Here is an 8,995-nt window from a genome sequence, read left to right as displayed (position 1 = left end):
AAATCAAGAGTCGGACCCTCAGCCAACTGAGCCACCCAGACGCCCCAGTGCTTCGTTCCTTTTATGAATCAACTAATAGTTATATTGTTTGGATATAACACATTTCGTTTATCCATTCAACAACTGGTGGACGTTTGAGTAGTTTGCGCCTTTTTTGGTTATCATGAATAATGCGGCTGTGAATATTCCTGTGCCGCTTTTTGTGTGAACATTTTTCGGTTCTCCTGGGTATAGACACCCAGATCATATAGTATCTGGTCATATAGTAACTAGTTTTTTTACCATTTTGAGTTAATACAAAATTCTTTTCCCCAGTGGCTACAACCATTCTACAATCCCATGAAAGGGAACTTTTTAACACTAAATGCTGTTTACGTTAGGAAAGAGGAAAGTTCCCAAATCCATAACCTAAGTTTCCTTCTTTAAGCAACCAGAAAACAGAAAGCAAAATGAAACCAAAGAAACAAGAAGGAAGGAGCTAATAAAAATCTGAACAGAAATCACTGACACTGAAAAAGGGAAAGCAGTAGAGAAATAAGTGATTTTAGACATGATTCTTCTAAAAAATCAATAACCTCGATAAATCTCTAACAAGTTTGACTGATCACAAGAGAAGACACAACTACCAATATCGGGAGCCAAACAGGAAAATCACTACGGAATCTCCAGACCCTGAAAGGATACAAAAGGGAGTGTCAGGAACAACCGGACGCTCCTACGTTTGAGAACTTAGAAGGTAAGTGCTAATTGCTCCAACCCACAGGGTACCTGTGATGGTTCATTTTATGTGTCAGCTGGACGGGGCTAAGGGATGCCCAGGTAAAGACACACTTGTGGGGGTGTCTGTGAGGCCCGCTGGAGCTGCTTGGCTCGTGCACGCAGAGGGCTGATAGTGCGCGTGAGTTCACATTCACCCTTGCACACCCCTCTTCCTCCCCACCTGCAAGCCGTGGACAGTCTTTACCCGATGACTGACTGATGTGCGGGTAGGAAAGCTCGGTTCCTTTGGCTCAAGCAGAGACAAACTCTCAGGCAAGGCAGAGTTGACACTCAGAGCTCCCCTATCGGATCATGCCGAAGCGACAACCTTCCGCAAGATGCTGCCAGAAATTACCCACGTGTTTAGCTTCTTCCCCTTTCTTGTTCTGCTTCCTCCATTCTCGTATCAGGTTCTCCTGGGAGCACGTCTTTAAATTAATTGCATGTACGGGAATTCTCATCTCAGCATCTGCTGCTGGGAAACCCACCCTGGGACAAGGCGGGTCACGTATTCCCCCAGTTTTCAGGTTGAGGGACATCTACTGAGGTAACACTCCAAGCTTCTGTGCCCCTCACTTACTCCCCGCCCGCCCCCGCCACGGGAGGAGGACCGACATGCTGAATTGTGAGTGGAGGACTAGAAATTTGGTGTATGTTGATAGATCAGATGTTCTGCGAACCCGTAGATAGTGGTGCCAGCTGAAGCCTTCTTTGTGGGCAGGTAAGGCAAGTCCATACTTGGCACACGGGTCAGTCTCTGTCGGAAGGAACCACTGACCTTTCCAACGGGATGGGGTCAAATATAATCATCTTGGGACCAAGCAACTCGTTGCTATCCTCAAGGGATGGTGCCATTTTGGGGACTTAGTGTTGGTCTCTGTTGCTGGAAGGTCAGATATTTGGCCGCGGCCATGTGCAGATGAGCCCTGTAAGAGGAAGACAGTGCTGTTGGGCCCGTGCGTAGCCTCTATCTCTGCCGCTGTGGCCGATACCAACCGGCCAGGCCATCATGTCTCCCTGGCCATTTAGTGCTTCTTCTGCTCTCTGGTGGGTGTTAACGTGAAAAGACAAAACCCGTCACGTTGTGCCCATTCCCCTAAGTCCACCCGTATGCCTCTTCCTCAGACCTCCCTGACCCCAATCTTCCCATCTTTCCCTTTGAAGCCCCCGACCAACCAAGCTAACCATTCCCTGTGGCCATGAACCAATACGTGTTGTAACCCCAGGACGCTTCTTCCGCACAAAGTGGATGACCAAGGATACCACCGAAAGCTCTGCTCGTGTCTTTCGTAGAAATCCTCGAGTGTGGCCATGGGGAGGGGGGTGGGGTGCACATCTTCAGCCTGTGCCCAAACTGAGCCTACCCAACCATGAGCCAAGTTTGAGCCCTTTCCTTTTTACGTCAGACGGTCCGTATGCCCCTAGGTGTGAGTCGAGGGAGAGGTACCAGCACGACAGTGGCAGGTGACATAGGTGTCTGGACCACCTGCTCCTGCAGCTTGCTTGTGTCCCCTGGGCCTGCTTGAGCCTAATCCTGCTACATGTATCACTTTATCTGCCAGTGGATTGCTGTTGGGTCTGTCCAAACTGGGTAGATCTCACAGAACCCAGCTCGTGATGGGCAGTTCTGGGAACATGATGTCACTTGATGTCCCAAGGTCGGTGCTCAGATCTCTACCAGGGCCCTTGGCATGTCAGGAGCTCCTTTTCAAATGATACATAGTTCTCTGCTTCTGGATGGCCTGGCCTTGCTCCAGAACCCTGAGGATCTGCACTGCCCTGCTCCTTTTTGGGCTTGCCAGTATTTATCTATCTATCTATCTATCTATCTATTTATTTATTTATTTATTTATTTTTAAGCGTTTTAAATGTTTTATTTATTTTTGAGACAGAGAGAGACCGAGCATGAGCAGGGGAGGGGCAGAGAGAGAGAGGGAGACACAGAATCCGAAGCAGGCTCCAGGCTCCGAGATGTCCGCCCAGAGCCCGACGCGGGGCTTGAACTCACGAACCGGGAGATCATGACCTGAGCTGAAGTGGGACGCTTAACCGACTCAGCCACCCAGGTGCCCCTGTCAGCATTTTTTTAAGCCACAGATACCTTTTGGGGCACCGGGTTGGCTCAGTCAGAAGAGCATGCAACTCTTGAGTTCAAGCCCCACTTTGGGTGTAGAGATTACTGAAAAAAATAAATACATAAACATAACCCCCACCCCCCAGATACCTCAAGTATTATGGAACTTTCTGGATCATATGACCAAAGTGGCAGGTTTGCATTTACTACAGCTTGAACTTGCTACAGAGCCCTTTCTTGCTCTGAGCCTCGTTCCAAACAAGTTGCCTTCTACGCCGCTCACGAAACGGACCGGTGCAGTGTTCCCAAGCATTGGAACGTGCTGCTTCCAGACCCGAAGAGATCCACTTTTATATTCTTTCTTAGAGGTAGGAGATTCAAAGTTCAAAATCGCTTTGGAGCAAATGCCTCAGCTTTCCCTAGACCCTAGATCTCTAAAAACTTCACTCATGTGGCTTATCCCTGCCTGAATCTTTGTGGGGTTTATCTCTGTCTAGAGTACTTTTGCTTTTTACTCATCAGATCGAATTAACATGATACCATCAATCTGAGGGATCATTATGGTGTTCTGTGAAATATCCAGATGGCTCAGGTACCTTTGTGCTTTATTATGAGAGAGAACAGGAGAAATTACATAGCCCTGGGGTAAGATTGTGAATATATATTGGTGTCTGTTCCATGCAATTGGAAACTGTTTTTGATTTTTCTTCCTGGTGGGTATGAAAGAGTATATTTTCCCAAATCTGTAGCCACCTGCCACTTGCCAGAGGCTGTGTTAATCTGCTCTAGTAAAGATACCATATCCAGCTCAGTAAATGTAATTGGGAGTATTATTATTATTATTTTTTTTTTTGAGAGAGAGAGAGAGAGGAAGAGGGAGAGAGAGAATCCTAAGCAGGCTCCACACCCAGCCCAGCACTGAGCCCTACACGGGGCTTGATCTCACGACCCTGAGGTCATGACCTGAGCCGAAATCAAGAGTTGGACACTCAACCACCTGAGCCCCCCAGGCGCCCCATTACTGGGACTGTTATCGGGCAGATGCCAGACTGATAAAATGGGGATGTGATGGGGACCGTGACTCTTGCATCATTGTATGTTTTGAGGGTGACACTAATTTTTGCCATTCCTGCCACCCCTGCCCAGGGATGTGATACTGGTTTTTATTTACTCTCTTGGTCATTGGGGGACTTTTTGTGAGGGGAAAGGTTTCGGGGGCTTCCACAGGACCTTTCCTATTATGATAGCTCTTAATCTGTAGATCAATGAGCTGATATATAAGGATTCTGGTAACTGCTAATATATTCATCCATTATTCATCTGGGAGCCACGTAAATGACTACTGGACCTACTGTGAGACCTGAGCCAATACTCCTTATCCTCCTTATTATTACCTGACCACTGTAAACCCTCTCTCTACCCACTTTGGGCTCAGTATCAGTGTCTCCTTCACTTCCTGGTTCCAGGAGACCTCAAGAGTTCTGTGCATATTCCCCTTTCCCTGGCTGAGTAAATGGTCACAGATGCTTTTGGAGAAGGACAGGGGAAATCGCTACCGATGTATTTGTCATGTCGTACCGTGCTTCCTCGTGGGAACCTGGCCTCTCCTTTACTTTATGGGTTCTGGGGTCTGCAAACTGGCTTAGTTCCGGAATGGGGGTGTGACTTCCCATTGGGGCAGTTGACTTCTGTTTTAGTCTGTTTGGGCGTCTGGAACAAAACACGAGAGACCGGGTGGCTTATAAACTAAACATTTATTTCTCATGGTTCTGGAGGCTGGGAAATCCAAGATCAAGGTGATGGCAGATTCATTGTCTGTTGTGAATCTGCTTCCTGGTTCACAGGCAGCCATCTTTTCACTCTAACTTCACACGACAGCAGGGGCGAAGGAGCTCTCTGGGCTTCTTTTATAAGGCCCTCCCTCCAAACACCCTCACATTGGGGATTAGGTTTCAACATACGGATTTTGAGGGGGACACAAACATTCAACTATAGCCACCTCAGACATCTGCTTATCTAATTTTTATTAAATAAATATATTTATATATATTTATACGTGTATAAAGCAATACCCTTGTTGGCTGTTCTTATATCTTGCCCCTAGGACACAATGTTTTATGAGTCATCTCATTATATACCTGTGGGTCAGGCCTACAGTCCTGGCTCACATCCCTCCCTCCCTCCCTTCCTTCCTTCTTCCCTGCCTCCCTCCCTTCCTGCCTTCCTTCCTCCCTCCCTCCCTCCCTCCCTCCATTCCTTCCTTCCTTCTTCCCTGTCTCCCTCCCTTCCTTCCTTCCTGCCTCCCTTCTTCCCTCCCTCCCTCCCTCCCTTCTTTCTTTCCTTCCTCCTTCCCTTCCTTCCTCTTTCTGTTCCAGTAGCAGGTGGATCCGAAATCTTGTTTGCTTTTGCTTATGGGGGAGTCTGGGATTTATGACAAAGAATTCCTCAAGGGTTTTGAGACTCCCTACTGTTTTTTCTCATCATTGACAGGAAAACTTAGAGAAATTTGTTCCACTAGGAGGGATCTACAATTTTCAAAATGTAGATGGTTTGCTGGCAGCCTTAGAAGCCAAAGAACAATGGAAAACTGGTTGATGCATTGGCTTGGTTCTCCTTCTTTGCTTTACAAGGGCAAAAGGCCTCACTAGACAAGTCTCAGTATTGCTTATCTGAGGTGGAATATTTAAGGCGTCTGTTGTCAGCCGTAAGCCACAGAGTGTGACAGTCTAGGAGGCCACCTGTTTTGTAGCTCAAACAGCCTCCTAAAAGAAAAAAAACTTAGACAATTTTGAGACCAGCACAATACCGTAGACAGTGGATTCCAGGCTTGGCAGAGTGTGTAAAACCTCGGATGCAACAATTGCATGATAATCCACCAGACCTCCTTGTGTGGTGCCTAGAATCTGAAGAGACTTCTGGACAACTGAAGCTGCCAGCTCTCTCCCAGCTTTGAGGCGTCCAAATTTTGAAAACTCTGACCTGATTTATATGATGTTCTTGTTCCAAATGCAGATGTAATAATATTTACCAATGGGTAAGGTGCTGTGGCTAAAAGCAGCCCGCTTAAGGCCTCCTCTGCTGCGATGACCTAACATACGGCCCGGAAACTCATGTTTGGTCTGGAATTAAACCTGCGCAAGGCCGACAAGTTAATACCAGTTAGTTACACTACAGCTGCCATTTTTAGTTCTGGACTTAGAATCGACCTATAAAATCTACTAATACCAGATCTGCCTTTGGTGTCGGTCGTGCAACAGCGCGACTGAAAAAAAAAATAGAGCATTTTTACTTTGTTGAGCGAAAGCATATCTCACAGAAAACAACATCTCGTGGATAACTTCCTACAGGAAGAAACTTGTGTTAACTTAAAAAAAAAAAATGGGCAAAATAAATCATGTACTTCACCAAGGGAAAGGGGCAAACGGATTGAGAAAGAAGCTGAATTTGACTGGGCTATGGGAATTACCTGACGACACTTCTTTTAAAAATAATTTTGTTAAGGGGAGCCTGGGTGGCTTGGTCGGTTGAGCGTCCGACGTCGGCTCAGGTCATGATCTCGCGGCTCTTGAGTTCGAGCCCCGCGTCGGGCTCTGTGCTGACAGCTCGGGGCCTGGAGCCTGCTTTGGATTCTGTGTCTCCCTCTCTGTCTGCCCCTAACCCACTCGCATTCTGTCTCTGTCTCTCTCAAAAATAAATACATATTAAAAATATTAAAATAATTTTGTTAAATTTAATGTTTGTTTATTTTGAGAGAGAGAGAGAGAGAGAGAGAGAGAGAGCAAGCAGGGGAGGGGCACAGAGAGCGGGAGACACAGAATCTGAAGCAGGCTCCAGGCTCCGAGCTGTCAGCACAGAGCCCGACGTGGGGCTCGAACTCAAGAGCTGTGAGATCATGACCTGAATCAAAACCAAGAGTCAGACACTTAACTGACTGAGCCACCCAGGCAGCCCTATCAGCAGAATTCTTTCCAGGCCACTCCCAAGCTAAGCCCAGAAAGATCTCCCTAACCAGATTTACCAGGAGCCTGGTGGCAGTTGGATTTCATGGAACTAATGCTTGCAGAAGGTAAGAGATTTTTTCTCATTATGGTATGTATGGCCTTTAGGTGGCCTGAATTTTTTCCCACTTGAAAAGCTGATGTTGCAGACAGTGGGAAAGGCTCTTTTAATGCACGTAACTCCCACTTTGGGGATCCTGCAGCGTATTGAGTGGGACAGAGGACGTCATTTTATTTCTCTTGTTGTCCAGGAATTACGTTTGCTGACGTTTGCAGGTTCCTGTAAGCCTCAGTCCTCTAGATACGCAGATCAAATGCATCAAATTCCTTGGCCAAGCTTCAGCAATCTACCAGGTTAAAATGACCTAGAGACTTATTAAAAATTAAAGTGGCCCCTGGAAGCAAGCAGGGGCGCTCCCTTTGAACTTAGTTTTTTGGCGGGTCTGTGCATTGTCTTTTTCTTTTTTTTTTTTAATTTAATTTAATTTTTAAGTTTATTTATTTGTTTTGAGAGAGAGGGAGACAGAGACAGAGAGGGAATCCCAAGCAGGCTCCGCACTGTCAGCGCAGAGCCCGGCGTGGAGCTCGTGCTTCGAACCATGGGATTGTGACCTGAGCCGAAATCAAGAGTCAGACGCCGAAGCCACCCAGGCGCCCCTAAGGTTTTATTTTTAAGTAATCTGTACACCCAGCGTGGGGCCTGAACCCTCGACCCCGAGCTCAAGAGTTGCACGCTTTTCTGACTGAGCCAGCCAGGCACCCCTGAAAGGGACACTTTCAAATGCTGCTGATCACCCATATAACATTTACTGGGGTGCCTGGGTGGCTCAGTCGGTTAAGCGTCTGACTTCGGCTCAGGTCATGATCTCACGGTCTGTGGGTTCGAGCCCCGCATCGGGTTCTGTGCTCACAGCTCAGAGCCTGGAGCCTGCTTCGGATTCTGTGTCTCTGTCACTCTCTCTCAAAAAATAAACAAACATTAAAAAAAATTTTTTTTTTAAATCATATTTACTAAGAAGACGAGCGTTGTTACACTGCCTTTTCCTTCTGCGCTCTTGGTATGGACACGATCTGGGTTTATAAATCCAGCAATCTGATTATTGGCACAGTACAAGCGGGGCCGTCTTTCTTAGTAATTCTTTTTTTTTTTTTTTTAATTTATTTTTGGGACAGAGAGAGACAGAGCATGAACGGGGGAGGGGCAGAGAGAGAGGGAGACACAGAATCGGAAACAGGCTCCAGGCTCCGAGCCATCAGCCCAGAGCCCGACGCGGGGCTCGAACTCACGGACCGCGAGATCGTGACCTGGCTGAAGTCGGACGCTTAACCGACTGCGCCACCCAGGCGCCCCAGTAATTCTTGATCACAGCAAAGTAGACGTGGCCGGTATGCGTCTACATACATACTCAAGCTCTAAATCTAAAACAGGAATGTTTCGTTAACTGGTTTGATTGGAAGGTTGATGCAGAAAAGCCAAACATTGAATTAACAGACCAACAGAAAGCTGGCATCTACAGATACAAAGTGCAGAAGTCAGATCTGATATCCCTAGATAATGCCCGAGGGTGCAATTGCTGGGTTGTATGGCAATAACCTGTCTAGTTCATTGAAAAACTGCAAACTACTTTCTGGAGCGGTCATAACATTTTACCTTCCCGCCGGCAACGTATGAGTTAGGATCTAGTTTCTCTGCATCCTCGGCAGCATTTGGTGTTGTCAATGTTTTTTATTCTAGCTCTTCTGATATGTGTGCAGTGATCTCTGACTGTGGTTTTAATTTTCATTGCCCAATGATACTGATCATCTTTCCATGTGTTTATTTATCACCTATGTATTCTATTTCATGAAATATCTGTGTGTGTCTTTTGCCCATTTTCTATTGGATTCTTTTTAACTGTTGAGTGTTGAGAGAGATTGTTTTTTTTTATTTTTAAATATATATATATTTTTGAGGCAGACAGCGAGCAGGGAAGGGGCAGAGAGAGAGGGAGAGAGAGAGGATCGCGAGCAGGCTCTGCGCTGCCAGTGCAGAGACAGCGCGGAGCCTGACGTGGGGCTCGAACCCATGAACTGTGAGATCATGACGTGAGCCGAAATTTAAAACATATATACCAAAAGGTCAATATTCTGACTATCTAAAGAGCCCTCGTAACAACAATGAACT

This window comes from Neofelis nebulosa, chromosome X (genome assembly GCF_028018385.1).
Source record: "Neofelis nebulosa isolate mNeoNeb1 chromosome X, mNeoNeb1.pri, whole genome shotgun sequence".
NCBI classification, from domain to species: domain Eukaryota; kingdom Metazoa; phylum Chordata; class Mammalia; order Carnivora; family Felidae; genus Neofelis; species Neofelis nebulosa.
The sequence above is the reverse complement of the archived record's forward strand: the minus strand, read 5'-3'. Positions refer to the sequence as shown.